Genomic DNA, 20,839 nt, shown 5'->3' on the forward strand with positions numbered 1-20,839 from the left:
GGCATTCAATGATATCTGGCTGTCCTCCACCAGAGTCAAGGCTTTTTCAGCCCTGGCTCCAACCAGGTGGAACTCTCTGCCCAATACCACCAGGGACATTAAGTCCCAATACCTGTGGGACTTAATGCAATTCCGCAGGGCCTACAAGGCAAAGCTCTTCCGCGTTGAGGATAGCAACGCTTTCCAACATGGCTGGCATCCTCATCTCTTCTTTTCTTCCATCTTCTTACTTCAGCCTCCTACTCATTCTGCCCACAAGACGGCAGCATAGTCTCCAACGGGTTTAAGCTTAAATTAAGCATGCTGTCTGAGATTATTCGTAATGTATGAAGGAATGTTTTAATAATTTTTACTGTTATAATGTTGATGCTTTTAATTTGTGTATATTGCCCAAAGCCCTATATATTCGGGGAGGGGTGATTCACAAATCTAAAATATAAATAAATACTTTACTTCAGCCAGCTTGGCTTAAGGGGGGCTGAATGCGTGGCTTCCCTGAGGCTACCCACTGTGTTTCTAACAGATCCAGTTTGAAGTAGGGATTTTTTGGTTCAGCACTCAGGCTCTTCTCCAGGCTGCTCCATTTCTCCTACTTTTACCTTTCTTATGAATAAGACTTTAGCTGCCGACCTCGTCATGGAATATCTGCTCTCTCGGTACTTAAGAATGCACCACCTTCCTTTAAGCTCATCTTGGAGCTTGGGCTGAAGAGCGGTAGATTATCAAGCCAGAATCTTTATATCTCCAGCTGTAATATGGGAGATGATTCTGGAGAGGGAAGGGCTTTGCCAGACGGCAATGTGTTTGTATCTTTCACTCTCCAGACTGCTGTCTTTGGAGTCACTGTGCCGTATGCTGAAGACAGCTCTTGTTAGGAAGGCTCTGTGGTTTTCACAGGCCTGGATTTTTTAAATTTTATCTTCTACTGATGCTGTTAAAAGGAGACAAGTGGTTGGTGCTAAAAGGAGCGAAAAGGGGCTTTATTGGCAAGTGGTTGCTTGGTATCGTAATACCATATACTTTTTCATATGTCAGAATTGGCCCTGAGAGTCTGTTTTGGAAGGGGGGTGGGGCAGAAATGTTCCAAATAAACGTATGACATGATAAAAAATCTCAGCTTCCTAGATGGGAGGGGATGGAATGTGGCAGGTGACCTTCATTAGTAGGGTGTCTGCTTTATATACTGGGGCTTGGAGGGGCTGTCTAGTCTAACCCCTTTCCTGTTTCAATCCAGATTGAAGCATGTAGAGTTCCTTGGCCATGCCTGGTAACTGGTGAGCAGAGTTGTGGGGGGCTGTGGTATCATGCATGCCATGACATCACTGCCACAGGAGGTGCTGGTGGCTACAAGCACAGCCAGCTTCAAGAGGGAATTGGATAAACATATGGAGCAGAAGTCCATCAGTGGTCATTAGCCACAGCATATTGTTGGAATGCTCTGTCTGGGGCAGTGATGATCTGTATTCTTGGTGCTTGGGGGGAGCAACAGTGGGAGGGCTTCTGGTGTCCTGGCCCCACTGATGGGCCTCCTGATGGCACCTGGTTTTTTTTAGCCACTGTGTAACACAGAGTGTTGGACTGGATGGGCCATTGGCCTGATCCAGCATGACTTCTCTTATGTTCTAATCACTTCTGAGGGAAACCTTCTGAGGTTTGTCAGAAATTCTGTGGTGAAATCACAGAGTTTGGAACAATTCCTAGAGGTGCCCACCAGAGCAGGAGGCCTGGCAGCCCTAACATCATGCCTGGCAGATTTTTTTCCCCATTTATGGGCCCTCTTTCTCAGTGGGACTCAAGGCAGATTCCAAGTACGAGAGAAAGAGTCAGTCAGTCACCTCATAAGAACATAAGAGAAGCCATGTTGGATCAGGCCAATGGCCCATCCAGTCCAACACTCTGTATCACACAGTGGCCAAAAATTTATACACACACACACACACACACACACAAACACTGTGGCTAATAGCCACTGATGGACGTCTGCTCTATATTTTTATCCGTCCTAACCCGACTGCTCAGCAATTTCATTGAATGCCCACAAGTTCTTGTATTGTGAGAAAGGGAGAAAAGTACTTCTTTCTCTACCTTCTCCATCCCATGCATAACCTTGTAAACCTCTATCATGTCACTCCTCAGTCGATGTTTCTCCAAGCTAAAGAGCCCCAAGTGTTTTAACCTTTCTTCATAGGTAAAGTGTTCCAAACCTATAATCATTCTAGTTGCCCTTTTCTGCACTTTTTCCAGTGCTATAATATCCTTTTTGAGGTGCGGTGACCTCAATTTGCGAACCTCTTTCAGGAGAGAGACGGCCCCCCTTCTCCAGCTGGTTCCATTGTTGAACCATTGTTTCCATTACCAAGTTTTGAACCATTTCCAACCATTGAACCATTGTTTCCATTACCAAGTTTTGCTTCATGTTTGATTCAACTCAATCCTTCTGCAATGTAAGTCTGTTAGAACTAATCCTGGCCTACATGACAGCAGAGAACAAGTCTTTGCCCTCTTCAGGTTGTTTGAAGAGTGTCATTAAGGCTAAAAACACCCAGTTCATTTGTACATAAGGCCAGTCCTGTATTCAGTAGGATGGTTTCTGGATACATGCAGCTGACCTAGAGTTAGACCTCCAAGCTCAGTATTAGCAGCAGCCCTTCAAACCCCTCAGGTGAGGGTCCTTCACATTTCTGCTTCCTGAGGTGCCAGAGATTGGGATGACTTCAGATACACTCTACCACTGAGCGTCAGCTCTTTCTCATGCTCTCTCCCATTTCAAATGAAATTCAGACCCATTTCTATCAGTACTGTGAGCTTGTCAGTTTTCTCACTGAAACTCTTGACAGCTGAGAGAGCAATTCTGAATTTGCCTTCTGTACTAAAAGTCCTAGCTATTTTATGTGTATATGCTTAGGTAGGGGTCATGGCTCAGCAGTACCCATCAGTTAATTTCTACCAAGGGAGGTGTCAGGAGTCAGGTCCACTTAGGAGCTCTAGGCCATGATGACAGATGCGTAGGAAAGTGCTGACATTAGTCAGCCATGAGAGAGCTGCATTCCGCATGCTGAAAAGAAGCTTCCAGTATAAGCTTGGTGAGGCCTTGAGCAGAGCAGCTAGGGTTGCCAATCCCCAGGTGGGGGCAGGGGATCCCCTGGTTTGGAGGCCCTCCCCCCGCTTCAGGGTTGTCAGAAAGCGGGGGGAGGGGAGGGAAATGTCTGCTGGGAACTCTGTTATTCCCTATGGAGATTTATTCCTATGAAAAATCATGGAGAATTGATCTGTGGGTATCTGGGGCTCTGGGGGGGCTGTTTTTTGGGGTAGAGGCACCAAATTTTCAGAATAGCATCCAGTGCCTCTCCTCAAAATACCCTCCAAGTTTCAAAAAGATTGGACCAGGGGGTCCAATTCTATGAGCCCCATAAGAAGGTGCCCCTATCCTTCATGATTTCCTATGGAAGGAAGGAATTCATAAGGTGTGCTGTCCCTTTAAATGTGATGGCCAGAACTCCCTTTGGAGTTCAATTCTGCTTGTCACAGCCTTGGTCTTGGTTCCACCCCTAATGTCTCCTGGCTCCACCCCCAAAGTCTCCTGGCTGCACCCCCAAAGTCCCCAGATATTTCTTGAATTGGACTTGGCAACCCTAAGAGCAGCTGCTGTGGACATGAAAGTCTATAGGAAGTTTCACCAAACTGAGAGCCAAACTGGTGTAGTAGTTAAGAGTGGGTAGATTCTCTGATCCAGAGAAACAGGTTTGGTTTCCCACTCTTCTTCCACATGTAGCTGCTTGGGTCAGTCACAGTTATATCTCAGAGCTGTTCTCTCAAGAGCAGTCTGCGAAAGAGCTCTGTCAGCCCCACCTACCTGTGGGGAGAGGAAGGAAAGGAGATTGTAAACTACTGTAAAACTCCAAGTGAAGGGCAGGGAATAAATCCAATCTCCTCCTCTTCCTTCTGCTCATGCGCAAAACAAAGTGGGGGAGGGGCAGTCCTCAAGTTTGAATCTGAAGGGACAGAAGACTGGCAGAGAAAGACAGAGGGGGGAAATGTCAGTGTGAACTGATTGCACTGATGGTGCCATCATTGGAACCCCCATGACACTGAGGAAAACATGAAAGGCAGTTGCAGTCTGGGAAGTACCAGAAATTCTAGTCTTCTCTCTGCCATGGATGCCTTCTGAGTGACAGTCACTCTCTGTGAGCTGGTCCTACCTTGCTGGGTGGTAGTTGTGAGGATAAAATGAAGGAGGGAAGAATGATCAGGGAATCCACTTTGGGTTTCTATAGAGGAGAAAAGTGGAGTAGGGCCACTTTGTAAGCAGCTTTGAGACCGATTTCCCACTAGCCTTATGCCGCTCTTATTCTCTTCTTCTCAGCAGGGCTTCTGTCAGGTTTCACACTATCTTCCCCGGGACTGCAACTTGCTCCTCCTCTTTCACACAGCAAACAAGATCCTCTAAAAACCAGTTACTGTTTGCTGTGCGAAAAAGTCGAAGCTAGTTGCAGCCCCAGGGTAGATAGTGTGAAATCCGAGGAAAGCCCCGCTGAGGAGCGTGAGAGCAGCATAAGACTAGTGGGAAAGTGGTGTCAGAGTGAAGGGTGGGGTATAACTCCAACCTCTGCTGCTGCTGCAGAAAAGTGTGGAGGGAGCTTAGCTCCTTGCACAGTTCTCTAATCAGAAATGGTTTGCTTTTGCTTGCAGTGTGTGTGGGTGCGGGGGAAGGTTTCTTTATTGGACCTGAGTTTTTCCCTTCCCAGAGATTTCTGCCTGGAAATGTAGCACAAAGGAAAAGCTCTTCCCTAAATTCAGATTGGACCTTTCCACCTATGACTGCTTTTGGCAACTGAGTTCCACAGCTAAGGATCCTGAGCATTTCATTTCTCTTGCTCTGTGGTTGCGTCATTTAGATATAGCTCTGCTTCTGCACATGGCATTTGTGACTGGAACAGGAAACAGGTCAGATTCAGTTCAAATGGCCTTTGCCCCAGGACTCACTCTAATGCCGAGCTTTTGCCTGGGATATTCCACCTCTGACTGCGGTGGTGGCCTCACAAAACTGAATGTACAGTACTTATTTAAATAATCCTCCACTGTAAGTGGTGTAGGCTCTCAAGGCAGTGTGCAGTAATTTAATAAACCATCTGAAAGGGATGAATTACTTTAAAAAAAAAAACCTACCCAAATGCTAACAATAAACAAAAATGCTCACTCATTAAAAAAGCAGTGTTGTAGATGACACACAGGCAATAGGTACAGAACTGACTGTTGAAAAGTCCATTTAAAAATACTGAAACGTTTGAAGGCGTAAAGATCAACAGAAGGGCAGGGCTTGCAAAACTCGTGTTAGAATGTAAAAAAAACCCCCAAAAAACCAAGGAGACCAAACAAAGTGGAGGTAAAAAGTTAACAAAAATCATGAGAAATTTTTTAAAAGTTTAAAAACCTTGGCACTTCTCCCAGTCACAAAACATAACGTGGCATGTATGGTGGCTGAGATTAGTCACGATTGGTGGTTCATGCTGTCAATTCCACATGTTCGATCCAAATCAATTGTGGTGTTGTACTGTTGATGCGACAACCTGTGGGTAAAATGCATCCTGTGCCACAGAGAAGATCTGGGCATTCTAGTGAATACAAATCTGACATTCCCCGTATATAGAAAACTGCCATGTTAGGAAGGAGATTAAAGTAGAAGCCTTCTCCTTGACATCTAATCTTTTTTTGTGTGGAGACATTCATTAATGTGAACTTTCGTCTGCAGCCTGAAGCAGTCAAAGTTTACCTCTTCGTCAACAATTAGGCCAGTTTGGTGTAGTGGTTAAGTGGTTAAGTGCATGGACTCTTATCTGGAAGAAAACTGTAGAAAACTTTGATTCCCCACTCCTCCCATTTCCAGCTGCTGGAATGGCCTTGAGTCAGCCATAGCTCTCGTAGGAGTTGTCCTTGAAAGGGCAGCTTCTGTGAAAGCTCTCTCAGCCCCACCCACCTCACAGGGTGTCGGTTGTGGGGGAGGAAGATAAAGGAGATTGTGAGCCACTCTGAGATTCAGAGTATAGGGCAGGATATAAATCCAATATAATGATCATCTTCCTCTTCTTCTCCTTCTTCTGCAATGACTGTCTGTTCTTCACCATGCAATAACACCCTTCAATGATGCCCAGTTCCAGTGGAATTCAGCACTGAATGACACATACTTCATAATGAAAGCAGCTGGCAGAAGCAGGAACACTTTGGCAGTCAGCCAGTAGCAACTCTTGCATCGTTTGGATTTTCTGTTGGGTCTTAGATCAGCCAGGCACAATGGATACTTGTGGGGACTAGAGTAACCTGCCAGAGTTGCATCATACCTGATCTTGCAAACCTTTCCGGAAGACTGCTGTGGCTAGTCTTTGACAAAGGAATTTGGTGAAAGACTCTTGTTTACCAACTAAGCTCTTAACAGTACTCCTTGTGGAGATGAAGATTCTCCTTTCCAATCAAGACGTGACTCTCCTTTTGATTATTGTCTGGGTCCAGAGGGTCGACTTGGGAGGGCGAGGAGGGTGCCGGCTCCAGGGCAAGATTTCTCCAGGCCTTGTTTTGTGTTGCCTCAGAATATGACCATGGAACTCTGAGGCGCTCCTCCCAAGGAAGCCAAATGGGATGTTCATGGATGTGGAAGTCAAAGTGGGGCAGCTGTTGCCCTCTCCTAGACCACTGCCCTCTTCTCACATGGCAGTTGGTAGGGTGCCAGGTGAGTCTGGAAGGCGGGGCGGGAGCCACATCTATTAGTGTAGGCAGTTAGAAAATCATGGGCCTGGCTTTCTTTGAGCCACTGAGGAGAAGGAGGAGGAGGAAGAGGAGGAGATTGGATTTATACCCTGCCCTTCACTTGGAGTCTCAGAACATATTACAATCTCCTTCCCTTCTTCCCACAACAGACACCCTGTGAGGTAGGTGAGGCTGAGAGAGCTCTGACTGAGAACTGCTTTTCAGAGAACAGCTCTGAGAGAATGGTCATCCTGTCAAGCATGCGGTTTTCAATGACGAGTCAAGTTTGATACAAAACTACGTTTATTGATAGACCTATACTTTCTCCTAGGACAGGTTCTTGAGAGTGATGCTAAAGATACATTGATACAATACTTTTAAGGCATACTTCAAAGGATTCCAAGAGGTGGGGCGAGGGATGCGCTGTAACACATAAACTATCATAAATGTCTACATTCTCACAATGTTATCAGTACTCTGTCCTTGCTTTCCCCAGATGTTTCACACTCCCAGACAGGAATGTATGGGAAGGTGCTGATTACTCTTTCTCAAGTTAGTTTCGTTTCTCTCTACTCTACTCCACAAGCAGTAAAGCAAGGAGGGGGAGGGGGAAAGAATAACAGAGTTAACAGGCTTTGGTCCTCCATGATATTTCACAGACCAACTCATGGAGGACACTAAAATAATCAATTACCAGTGGAATTCTACCATGCTTGACACACCCAGCAGGCAGGCTGCATGTGGAGGAGTGGGGAATCAAACCCGATTCTCCAGATTGGAGTCCTCTGCTCTTAACCACTACAGCAAACTGGCTATTTGGGGAGGCAGGTTGTTTTTTTCTCTCTCTAGACATTTCCTTCCTCGTATGTGTATGTGCTCAAGATAGCAATCCTACGCTGGTAAACCCAGAATCCTACTCATGTCTTATCAAATGGGCTTGCTCCCAGGAAAGTATCATTACAATTGCTCTAGAAGAAGGTTGTAGATTTATACCCTGCCCTTCTCTCTGAATCAGAATCTCAGAGCAGCTTACAATCTCCTTTATCTCCTTCCCTGACAACAGAGACCCTGTGAGATGGGTGGGGCTGAGAGAGCTCTCATAGAAGTTGCCCTTTCAAGAAAAATTGTGCGAGAGCTATGGCTGACTCAAGGCCATTCCAGCAGCTGCAAATGAAGGAGTGGGAAATCAAACAACAAGGCCTTCTTGACAGTCATATTGAGGCACCAGAGCAGGATGTTGATGCCTCGTTATGATCTTCCTGTGTCATAGATCTCTTGCTGGTCCTTAACTTGGTGTAGTGTTTAAGAGTGGCAGACTCTAATTTGGAGAACTGAGTTTGATTCCCCACTCCTCCACATGCAGCCAGCCGGGTGACCTTGGGCCAGTCACAATTCCCTCAGCACTCTCTCAGCCCCACCCACCTCACAGGGTGTCTGTTGTGGGGAGAGGAAGGGAAGGAGATTGTAAGCTGCTCTGAGACTCCTTTGGATAGTGAAGAATGAGGTATAAAACCAACTCCTCCTCCCCTATAAGCAGGGCCAGATTAACAATTAGGCCAAGTAGGCAGTGGTCTATGGGCCCTCGTGCCTTTAGGGGCCTTGGGCGGCTTTCCCCCTCCCATTTCCCCACTGCTTGCAGCCCTCCCAGCCTGCACACATAGCCAGCAACTGAGCTGCTCCTTGCCCGACTTGCCTGGTGCAGCTGATGCTGGCGTCGTCGCCAAGTTTTCCTCTCTCTGCCCCTTCCCCCACAGCTTTGTTAAAGGGGCTTTTGAGAAGGTGCCTGCAGGCTGCAGCAGGGGCCACAGGCAGCAGGCCGGCTGCTCCAACTCTGAGATAATCTGTGAGGGGCCCCCTGAGATTTTGACTGTCTAGGGGCTGCCACAGGGTTTAACCCGACCCTGCCTATAAGATGGTCCTGAGGGTATTGACCATGCAAACCAGGCCCTTGAAACCAATTCATTGTACTCCTTTGTGCCCTTACAGTATTTATACAAAGAACACAGACTTCATTTCTGTGGTCTGTCACAATTTATTTTTCCATTACGTTACAAAAGGTCTGGTACTCTTTCTGAATGCATTGCGAGGCATTCAAAATTGCAGTCTTGTCTTCAGAAGACGGATAGCGGAAAGCACCTTAGCATTATAAAATTGTTCTGTTTATTCATCCTATTATTAAGGAATGTTTGGCCTTTGATGGGCGCAGATACTTGAATGGTGGTTTCCCCCGCCCTAATCAGTTTTATTTTTCTGTAGCGCAAGGGAAACATGGCATTTTAGCCTGCTAGTTTACTCCATCGCAGAGGACAGTATTTGAAAAATATGAAGTACTATACTCATTCACAATGATTATATGCTGCTAAATTTGTAGGATGGCTGTGCAGGATATGAACAAAAAGGGATGAAAAACCCTGAAGTGACATCTCCGTAATAGGCAGGTATGTTTAGTCATTATGGCCAGGAATCAAAGCTGTACAATTAGTGAAAACCCAATGGAGATCCATGACATTGGCAGGGTGGAGAGAGGCCATTAAACAAAATTGTGTTTAGGGTTGGAGTATAAAGATATTCAGAACAGCCTCCCGACTCATGCTGCTGTTATTCCATGTGAGCTCTGCACACCCAGTCATAAATGTTTCTTGGATCAGAAATGGCATCTGGAGAAAGGAGGGGAAACATTGGGGAAGATCCATGTTGAGAAAGGTCCTTTGGTTGCAAAATGGATCACTGGATGGATCACTGGATCCATTTTGCAAGCAGAGGTGTTTTACATAGAATGCTCAAATATGCAGTGTCCTCTTTGTGATATATGCCCACCATGTAACTTGAAGGGATACGTTCCTGGAACAACTTTACCATTTGATTCATATGCATGCATAATTAGATAGTATGCAGTGCTGTGAATATTGGGCCAAATCGGTATATGATGACAAATGGCCTGATCTATTCTGTGGGGTCAGTGCCAGAGGGCATAGAACTCATATAGCACTCTTTAGTGATCCTTGATATGAAGTATAAGGAACATGCTGGAGCAGGGATCCCCAATCTTTTTGAACCTGTGGTCACCTTTGAAATTCTCACACAGCATGCTGGGTAGGCTTGCAGTCCCCAGGTCCAGACAGTGGATCCCCCAGTTTGCAGGCTCCTTCCCACCGCCAGCCAGCTGGCCAGCAGGGGAAACCCCACCCCAACAGTCACCATGTGCCTTCAAGCCTCAGCAGGTTTAGAAGAGGCTTGCAACTCTTTGTGTTTCTGAATGTGTGTGTGCCTTTAAATCTCAACAAGAAAGCTGCAGGGGGGCAGGGCGAGCAGACAGAGCCAGGTTGCTCTCAGTCCTCCGTTTGCTGGGAGGAAAACTCCACCCCCTAGGCTGTTATTTTGTTTTCCTGAAGAACTTGGTTGAAATAAAGCAGATGGTTATATTCAGCTACATGAGTAAATTGCTCCAGTGAGATCACAAAAGTGTGTGCTTGTTGTTTATTTTGGCTGCTTTGTGAGAGAGTATGTGTTTACTTTCATTTAGTGGAAGTTTAGCTACTAGGGGATAAGGAAATGAAGACTGTACTCAGGGGAACGGCAGTGCTGTACTTTTATTTATTTTGGGGAATGGGAAAGTCTCCCGGCTCCACCCCCAAAGTCCCAAAATATTTTCTGAATTGGACCTGGCAACTTTAATGGTGGTTTCAGCTGCAAAATGGCTGCCACAAAACAGCTGCTGCAGGAGGCAGCCAGCCATAAAATTAGCTGCCGCAGCTTACTTTCAGTCATGCACTGAAGATCTTTGTGCCGTGGTAGCAGCTGCTGCCAAAACAATGCTTTTCACAATAGACGCAGCCTGTGAGATCTTCAGTAGCCAGTCAGAAGCTTTGCTGAGCAACAGCCCCACCTGGCTCTGGCCTGCCCGCTTTCTCAGAACACTTGGTGGCCACCAAAAAGATGTCAGAAGGCACAGTGTTGGGGATCTAGGACATTGGGAGAGTGGCAGGCCTGTGCATGCCTTTCATATCCTCAGGGCTTTTTTTGTAGCAGGAACTCCTTTGCATATTATGCCACAATCCCCTGATGTAGCAAATCCACAAGGAGTTTACAGGGCTCTTCTTACAGGGCCTACTGTGAGCTCTTGGAGGATTGGCTACATCAGAGGTGTGTGGCCTAATATGCAAAGGAGTTCCTGCTACAAAATAAGTTGTTTATATCCCCATGTTGTACTGTGTCCTGAAGCCAGCTTGAAATGTTGTCTTTTAAAAGAAACAAACACTGCCCCCCTCCCATGTTTAGGGTTTTATTAGAGGCACTGCTGTATGCAACGGTGAGCACATTGTTACCTGGCAGGCACTGGCCCAGTTATAAGGGCACCATGTGCTTTCCTCATGCTTGCTGAGCAGGACTTACAACAAACACGTACTGATTAGCAGGTACTTATTGTATTGTGTACTGATTAATTATGCAGAATACAAATCAGATTTCCTGCACTTGGAACAGCTCACGAGTAGCTATATTGCAAGTGATAAGAGGAGAGCGTCTGGTTGTTAAATATAAATGATAGCCGACTGTGCACAGCCTGTATCTCTTTAGGCCTAGCTTTCACTGAGGTGCTAACCTGGTGTCTGGGCTGCACAAGCGAGAGCCATTGTGGTATAATGGTTGAGGCACTGGAACTGGAACTGGAACTAGGAGAGCTGAGTTCAAATTACCGGGTTGGTCATTGGTTGATCTTTAACAAGTCACCCACTTCCAGCCTATTTACCTTCTAGGCTTGTTGGGAGGATAAAAGGAAGGAGAACAATACGTATAGCTCTGTAGACTTCTTTGTAGAAAAAGCCCAGCAGGAACTCATTTGTATATTAGGCCACACCCCTGATGTCACCACTGTTTCACACAGGAGCTCATTTGCGTTTTATGCCACACCCCTGACACCAAGCCAGCCAAAACTGTGTTCCTGTGCATTCCTGCTCAAAAATAAAGCCCCTATTGCTCTGAGCTCCTTGGAGGAAGGACAGGATAGAGATGATAGAATCAAAGGGTTGGAAGGGACCTCCAGGGTCATCTAGTCCACCCCCTGCACAATGCAGGGATTTCAGAAATACCTCCCCCACATACACCCCCAGGGACCCCTGCTCCATGCCCTGAAGATGAAGGGGCCTATATAATATAATGGGTGGTGGTGGAAAGTGCAGTCATGTTGCAGCTCATTTTTGGCAACCTCATACTGTTTTCAAGGCAAGGCAAGAACCACCATGGGAGAGGGCAGAATATAAGTGCAATAAATAAGAGACCTTCAGAGGTGGTTGACTATTTCCTGCCTCTGCATAGCAACCCTGAACTGCCTTGGTTCTCCCATCCAAGTACTAGGCAGGGCAGACCTTGCTTAGCTTCTGAGATCTTATAAGACCCGGCTAGCCTGGGCAACCCAGGTCAGGGAGACATAATATCTATACAGGGTTGCCAGGTCCTACTTTTTCCCGGTGGGAGGATCTTTGGGCCTTGCTGGGATCTTCTGCCCCACACAGATGGGGCAGTAGTGATGTCATCACACTGCTGCCATTGCATGGCAACACTCTAGTTTTTGGACAAAACTCTGTGGTTTGAGCCCAAATTTACCATAGAGTTTTGCCCACGAATTACAGCGTTGCTGTGCAGCATCAGTGACGTGACTGAAATCATCATGATGCATCTGGGGCATTTGTGGGTGGAGGTTCCCTCTGTTGGCCATCTTGCCAGCAGCGGGGAAAAGCCTGCAAAAGCGAGGGAACCTGGTATCGATATGAATATATGGTAACGCTATATCTATATGAAAATATTCCCTCCATATAAATAACCAGAATTGGGGGAGAAGCGTTCCAGTCCAGTCTTCCTTGCAATTAGCTTTCTAGCTGAAAGTTGTTTTTAAATAGAGGAACATTCCTTCTTACAAGATACTACGTGCAGTCTGCGGTAATACAGCTTAGACGCACATTTACCAGCTCAGTAAGAGTTAGGCTGTAGCCTCATGATTGCAGCAGGGGCCCAAATTTGCTAAAGCATGCAGAATATATTGTGGACATGCTTTAGGAAAGTGTGTACAAAATTCCTGTGATATTTTTAAACACTGGATGTTTTTACTCCAGTACTGGCAAAGTTGTATGCAGTCTAAAAGGGCCAACATTCTGGAAAGTTCACTCATTGTCTCCGTTTTTTAAATTGAGATTTCCAAAAAGTGCACAGCTAGAAATTATATATAATAAAATCATTAACCCCAAGGAGAGGTCATTGAGAATTACAGTGTACAGTGAGAGAGTCTTCCAAAATTATTCTCATCTGGCTTTCTTCCTAAATTTGGCATTATAAATTAGCTGGTCTTGTGTCCACAGCAGAATCCATAGATTAGGAATTCTCCATTGTGTCATTTTTGTTTAGAAATTTTGTACCGGCCACTGGTGAGTGCAGAGCAGGTACCATGGCTTATTAGTAAAGCATTTGCTTTGTGTTTTGGAAGGTCCTAAATGCAGCCCACATGTCTACAGTTAAAGGGTTCAGGTAGGAGGCGATGTGAAATACCACTGCCTAAGACCCTGGAGGGCTACTTCCTGTCACAGTAGACAATACTAACCTTGATAAAACAGGGGTCTGACTTAGTGTAAGGCAGCTTCATGTGTCAAACTACATGCATTTTGCAACAGCTTTGTGGGGTTTTGTTTGTTTATTTAAAAACATTCCTATCCCAGCTTTCCTCCTTGGAGATCGTTAGGTCACAACAAATCAGATTTAAAATATCTTGCATAAAACACACAAACAGCCCAGATGCACTGAAATGTTGTCAAAAAAATGAGGAAGGAGGTCTCATGAGGAAATAGCCCTGCTAACCGTGAAACCAAGCATATGGCAGCTGTATATGATTATAGAGTTGCCAAGTTCCTCTGCTGCTGCAGCAGGGGACTGCTCTCTAGTGCACTAGGCATATGCGTCACCCAGAAGTGATGTCATCATGACGGGGACACTCTAGGTATAATGGTAAAACTCTATGGTGCCATAGAGTTTTACTACAAATCCTAGAGCGGCAGCATGACTTGCCCAGTGCAATGACATCACTTCTGATTGACATCATTGCACAGTGCATGTCACGTGATAACAGGGCTCTTTGGGGGCAGGGATCCCTCTGATGGCCTGACCATGTGAGTGGGTTGGGGCCTCCCAAATCGGGGGATCCCCTGCCCCCAGTAGGAGCTTGTCAACCCTACATGTCTACCATGTTCTTAGAATAAGCCAAACAAAACCTAAATTAGAAATGGGCTGTCAAACCTTTCTTCCAGTTGTGATTGATTAATTGCTGTTGCTGGGGGTGGAGAAATAGCTCCTACTGTTCCCTTTACCCCAACAAAGAAGCATAAATACAGAATGTTGAACCAGTAAACTTTTGTATTCATCCTGTCCTTTAGAGGCAGAGTCAAGAAATACTTCCTGTGCTCTTACATCCACCCTCCTGAGGATGTCTGGAAGACCCACAGGCTATACTGACTAGATGCTTTGTGAACTATCTTTAATAATGAGCATCTTTCACCTAGCAATGTGTAACTGTGCAAGTTAAGGACTGTTTTCTTGGGTCTGCATCGACAGTAGGTTTTGGCACTTAATGCCTGTGGCGTTCCGGATTTGCTTCAAGGTGCTGGTTATAACCTTCAAAGCCCTATATGGCCTGGGATCTGTCTACCTTCAGGACCGCCTTTCCCCATATGTACCCCACAGAGCGCTACTTTCAGGGTCTCAAAAATCTCCTTAAGATCCCTGGACTGAAAGAAGTTTGATTGTCCAGCACTAAAGCCAGAGCGTTCTCGGTAATAACCTCCACTTTGTGTAATGCCCTCACTGAAAACATCAGGGCCCTGTGGGACCTGCCACAGTTCCGCATGGCCTGTAAGACCGAATTATTCAAACTCGCCTTCAATGGTTAGGGGGAGATGGCTATTACCTTACAGCACTGACAATCTCACTGAATTAATACAATGGAAATTAGAAACTTGCCATCTTGAACTTTTAATATGCATGGAAATGTTTTATTATATTTTTTTTATTTTTAATATATGTTTGTTAATTGCTAATGTTTTTAAACTGTTGTTAGCTGCCCTGAGCCTCTTAGGGGATGGCAGGATATAAATCTGATAGATAGATAAATAAATAAACATGGGGGTTGAACCTAAAACTCTGAGAATCCCATGTTTTTCTTTTTTTATATACACATTTTTATTAATTTTCTGAATTTTCTTATTTCAATAACAACACAAATAATTCAAATAAAAACATACAAAAGAAAACCTAACTTTACAAATTCTTGCTGACTACTGGTAGATGTGTTGGTTCAGCAAAAGCAATACAATAGCCAACAACACCTAGCATTTCAGACAGTAGTTGTGTTGGTCTGCCGTAGAACAACTAGGTTTGAGTCTAGTAGCATTTTAGAGAGCAACAAGATTTGGGGCATATAAGCTTTAAAGAGTCAAAATTCTCTTTGTCAGATAACACCTACAATGACGCGAAAGAGTCTGCATACTTTACTGATTGCAAAAGCAATATAGAAAAATACGCTTAGTGTAATAGGGCCACAAATGGTACAGAACCTGTTCAGTACTCATTATGAAATATATTATGTCAATCATTTACACGCCATGCAATATTAAAAATCACAGTCCAGAAGTTTTCACAATATGAATAGGTAAAGTACCACAATCATGTAGAATTACAAAAATCTCATTGCATTCACACAAGTACAATAAATACAAAGCATAGCAAACCCCTCAAAATTCTGTTATTTTTGCACCAATTCAATTCATAGTCAGCAAGCATATAACAGGGCACACCCTGATTAAAGAGAGAATTGCCTGTGGACAGAGAGAGTGCTCTGGGCCCTCTGTAGTAAAACCAAATGGGCACATGTATTGATTTGAGTATGTGTTACTTTAAAAAAAAATCAAGGTATTGACACTGGGGGATTGTATGGGGTTTTGTTTGAATTTTGTTGATATAATTGTATTTTGTAAGCTACTCGTGAAGGCTCTTTGAAAACAGTGAAGCGGGCTAGAAGATAAGAGAGGAGGCAAGTCCTCATTTCAGTCCAAACCTTCCTAAGCAAGCCCCCTAGTTGTTTTAGTGGAAGCAGGAAGGGACTCAATATATATGCTAAAGGCTAAGAGTACTGCTTCATGTTGGCACTGCCCAGTTGTGTATTATCACACCACCAATTCCTGTTGCTTGTATGCCTGCCTGTTGCTCTTGTGTTGAGCTCTCAATCTGCTTCAGCTGTGTGTTAATTGTGGCCTGTAGTATCTTCTCCAGGTTTAACCCCAGTTGTCTTCCCCCCCCCCCATTGTGCTGCTACTACCACCTCTGTCTGGTAGCTGTGCTCATTTCAGGGCCTACAGAATCTGCTTCTCAATCCAGTTTGAACCAAACTGCCCTTGCTGGTTATTTGAAACAATAGCCAACTGTACCTCAGTACTTTCCCCTTGATGCTACCCTTGGGCCTGGGGCCGTCAATCTTTTTTGAAGCTCTGTGCACTTTTGGAATTCTGACACAAAGTGGTGGGTGCAGTCACAAAATGGGTGCCGCAATGGCTGCCCAAAGAGGCAGAGCCAACCACAAAATGTCAGGTGGTGAGGTCACCAGGGCTTTTTTTGTAGAAAAAGCCCAGAAAGAACTCCTTTGCATATTATGCACACACCCCGATGTAGCCAGTACTCCTGGAGCTTATAGTAGGCCCTGTACTAAGAGCCTGTAAGCTCTTGGAGGATTGGCTATATCAGAGGGTGTGGCCTAATACGCAAAGGAGTTCCTGCTACAAAAAAAGCCCTGGGCCACACCCCCTAATATCACTATTGTTTCACATAGGACTTTTTTGTAGAAAAAAAACCACCAGGAACTCATTTGCTTATTAGGCTACACCCCCTGATGCCAAGCCAACCAGAACTGGGTTCCTGCTCAAAAAAAGCCCTGGACTTCACACATAATTCTGATAATAACTCTTCAGCTTTTCAGGCATGCTGGTGGCCCCTGGCCTATGGATAGACCATAGGTTCTCATGGGTACTGCAGAAATCAGTAGGTCCAGGATGGAAACTAGTTGTCTAAGAATCAAACTTTATTCTGGGTATGGTTAGATCTCCCAATGTTGTCTTTAATGTGTAAAAGCAGCCATAGTGTTCCCACCACTTGGATCATGGCATTAGTAATAAGGCAGATATCGCCAGGGTGGTGCCTCTGGGCATAGTTATGGTCACCGAGGGTTGTTTTGTAGAAAAAGAGGTGGTGGAGCTCATTAGCATATACCATCACCACCCCAGCCAAAAGCAACCCAATGCAAGAAAGGAGAGCCCCAGTTGAGTGAGGCCTGCTTGGGCTGGCTAGAGATCCAGCCAGCCCAAGCAGGCCTCACTCACCTGGGGCTCTCCTGGGCCACACACTGCCCCCCACGTCAAAAGGCCAGCAAGCCACCCACCACCCAAAATCACATAAGAAGTGGAGAAAGGGTGGCGGGGGCTTCTCCAGGGGTTAATGAAGGCTGCTAGGGGCATGGCAAAGCCCCTGGTGGCTGGCTTGCTGCCTACTCTCCTAATTCTGGGATTGTTATGCACCTGCACCTGCTATTCAATGGATCAGCTAGGTGGGGAGGAAGAGGGGGAACCATCAGAAAGGTTCAGGAACTGCGCTCCTGTGAGCTCCTGTTGAATCTGAGGCCTGGTGGTCACTGATATGTTTTGGTGCCAACTTGCTTCTTCCCCAAAGCTGAGGGCCAGCATTATCTTTTCTTCTACCTCACTGGAGCAGGTGGTGTCTCAAAATACCTCCAACCTTTGGGTTTGGAGAGAACATCTATTCAAAAGCAAACTCGCATTGTAGGATGATTCTCGGGCCTCCAATCATTTGCAGTTGCTCCCTGTCAGCTGCTTGGTAATTGGTCTCACTTCTCATGGAAGTCATTTTTGTGGTGGCACACGCTACCCAGTCTCAACATTCCAAAAATTCTCACATGATTAACATGGCTATTGACTTTTAGATTAGGAGACGTAGGTGTATGGCGTTCTAATCCCGCTTTCTTGCACTCCATCCCAACAGAATTTAACATGGAGCTACTGCTAACTTCAGTTTGTGAGGGAGCCATGGCTCAGTGTAGAACCTCCTCTTAGTATGCACAGGGGTGGAATTCTAGCAGGAGCTTCGTTGCATATTAGGCCACACACCTCTGATTTTTTTTATTCGAGATTTATATCCCGCCCTTCCCACGAATGGCTCGGGGCAGAAAAGAGCCTTGCAAACTCTTGGAGGATTGGCTACATCAGGGGTGTGTGGCCTAATATGCAAAGGCGCTCCTGTTAGAATTCCATCCCCGGGTATGCAGAAAGTCCCACGTTCAATCCCAGTAGCTCCAGTTAAAATGACCAGGCAGTAGGTGATCTGATATCTCCTTGAGTCTCCAGAAATCTGCTGCCTGTCTGACTAGACCATACTGATCTTGATGGGCCAAATGGTTTATTTCAGTTTAAGGCCAGTTCAAGTGTTCACTCTGGTTTCCAACAGCACAGTCCCAATACATATGTTTAATCACCTCCCTCAAGCTGCTTTTAAATGTTAAAGTCAACATTGAGAGATGGTATCATGAAACCTCCCATGTGTCTTGGGCCTAGGGTTGCCAGGTCTGTGTTGGAAAATACCTGGAGACTTTGGGGGTGGATCCAGGAGAGGATGGGGTTTGGGGAGGGGAGGGGAGGGGAGTGGAAGGGCTCAGCATGGTACAGTGCCATAGAGTCCATCCTTCAAAGCAGCCATTTCTCCAGGGGAGCTGATCTCTGCTGGCTGGAGATGAGTCATAAAAGTGGGAGATCTCCAGGCCCACCTGGAGGCTGGCAACCCTACTTGAGCCTGAGTCCACCCAAAGAGTGCTTATTTTGTTGGGGGTGGGGGAATAATGGAGTTCCAGGGGCTGGTTAACCAGGGGAAGGCACTTACAGAATATGGTTGGTTAACACCGACTGCTGGGTTCTCCATGTCATGTCTTTCATATTTGTCATTCTGTGTTAAAACCTCAGCAATCAGTAGTAACCAGCCTAATTATGGAGATAGGCCTCAGTCATTGTTCTACAGGTAAATTTGCTGCCCATTCTTGGTTGTGGCAGAGGTAACCCATTTGTTCCACATGTGGTTGGACACTGACACTCTACCAACAGTAAACACAAACAAATTGCCCCCCCCTTTTTTTGGCCCTTTATTTTGGCCTGAAATTACATTTTAATAATTAGCAGCAGACCTCACTGAAGTCAGAACATCTCAGGAAACAAACTACTTTTCAAGAAACCCATAAGTAACCAGGTCATACTGTTCTGTTGCCTGCTGTATGCGGCATGTCTTAGTTAGGTTACCACATGGATGTCTGTTTTGAGCCATTCCTAGCTATGGTTTATCCTCTATTCATGCTGCAGGGTACGAATTCCTGGGTGCCATCCTGCCTTTGGCAACCTAGAATACTCCAGGCAGGCTCGCAAAATCTTCACCTACCCTCTGGGACAGGTAATTAAACAGTGTCCTTTTATCAAGTTTGTGTCTCTCTGAAAACTTTTCTGCTGTTGCTTGTTTTCATTCTCCACCCTAATTAATATCCTAGTTATTATTGGGTAAGAAAATAGAATGGGCATTTTAGAGATTTAGAACTGTGACAGTGGTTTATGTCCACTGACTTATTTCATGGCAGCTTGTACTAAGTAGAAAAGATGGGGATTTTGAATGGAGTTGCCAACTTTTACTAGTCTATAAGAAGCCATGCTGATTCAGGCCAGTGGTTCATCCAGTCCAACACTCTGCGTCATACAGTGGCAAAAAACTACATGCCATCAAGAGATCTACCAACAGGGCCAGAATTCCAGAAGTCCTCCCACTGTTGCCCCCCCCCCCAACACCAAGAATACACAGCATCACAGACAGAGTTCCATCTATCCCTTGTGGTTATTAGCTACTGATGAACCTCTGCGCCATATATTTATCCAGTCCCCTCTTGAAGCTTTCTGTGCTTGTTGCTGCCACCACTTCCTACAGCACTTCCATCTTCTGGGAATGGGGCAGGGGTCACTGGGGGAATGGGAAGGGAATTGTGAATTTGTTGCATTGTGCAGGGGGTTGGACTTGATGACCCAATAATTCGATGATTCAGTGAATTCCATCTGTTAATTACTCTTGGTATGATCATTCTGGTCTCCATTTCATGAAATGCTGGATTCCTGCAGCTCACACTGCATTTAAAGGCACAGGAGTCACATAATGCCAGTTGTGTAGACAAGTTAGTAGTACTTGTCTTTATAGCTACTATCAGAATTTGACTATATCATTATGGGCAAAGACTGAACTGGGCAAATTCTTTTTCAGCAATCGGCTTGTGATTATTTTTACATTGCATCTGTGGTCTTCAGAAATACAGTTCTCTCTGCAGAAGAAGCAATAGTATCCTTGGAGGAACCCGGATGTATTCTGGTGCCATTTCTACCAAGCCCACACTATGGTTCTTCTGACTCGTGGAGTTACTTTCATGACATTTGCAAGCTCCATTGATTGTTTTGGCTTTGTGTGGAGGTTTTTTTGGTGGGGGGATTTGGAAGATTTTCCCCTGCTAATGAAATGGTTTCTTCCCTATTATGTTTTAGGTGACTGGAAATGTTTTGATGCAGCTCACATGTAGATCCCTTGCCTTATAGGGGGGAAAAGCATACAAAACCGTTATTGATGCAGTAGTGGTGATTCCCAAAAGAACGTTGTTGGACTTATGCACTGGGAAAGTTCCGTGGATGGATAGCTGTTACCACTGCTTATTCTGTGGAAACATAGCACAATTGTAAGTGGTCGAGAAAAAGGGTTTCCAGTAATAGTAGATAGGCTGAATAGAGCCTTTCAGGGGTTTTTTTTGTAGCAGGAACTCCTTTGCATATTAGGCTATTAACACCCCCCCCCCCACCGATGTAGCCAATCCTCCAAGAGTTTATAGTAGGCCCTGTAAGCTCTTGAGAATTGGCTACATCAGGAGGGTGTAGCCTAATATGCAAAGGAGCTCTTGCTACAAAAAAAAAAAGCCCTGGAACCTTTTCATTATTCT

General features: G+C 45.4%; 1 protein-coding gene across 4 annotated transcripts in view; it reads left to right on the top strand.

The window, feature by feature from the left end:
• BEGAIN (brain enriched guanylate kinase associated) overlaps nt 1–20,839 on the top strand; it is a 356,417-nt gene that overhangs the window by 179,211 nt on the left and 156,367 nt on the right. Inside the window, exon 1 of one of the 4 annotated variants that reach the window (XM_060262290.1) lies at nt 19,188–19,269. The exons of the other annotated variants lie outside the window; for them this stretch is intronic. The gene's annotated coding sequence lies outside the window, so the exon portion shown is untranslated. Of the gene's footprint in view, nt 1–19,187; nt 19,270–20,839 lie in introns of those variants that run through there. 4 annotated transcript variants of the gene reach the window in all.

Source organism: Heteronotia binoei, chromosome 21 (assembly GCF_032191835.1).
Source record: "Heteronotia binoei isolate CCM8104 ecotype False Entrance Well chromosome 21, APGP_CSIRO_Hbin_v1, whole genome shotgun sequence".
NCBI lineage: Eukaryota > Metazoa > Chordata > Lepidosauria > Squamata > Gekkonidae > Heteronotia > Heteronotia binoei.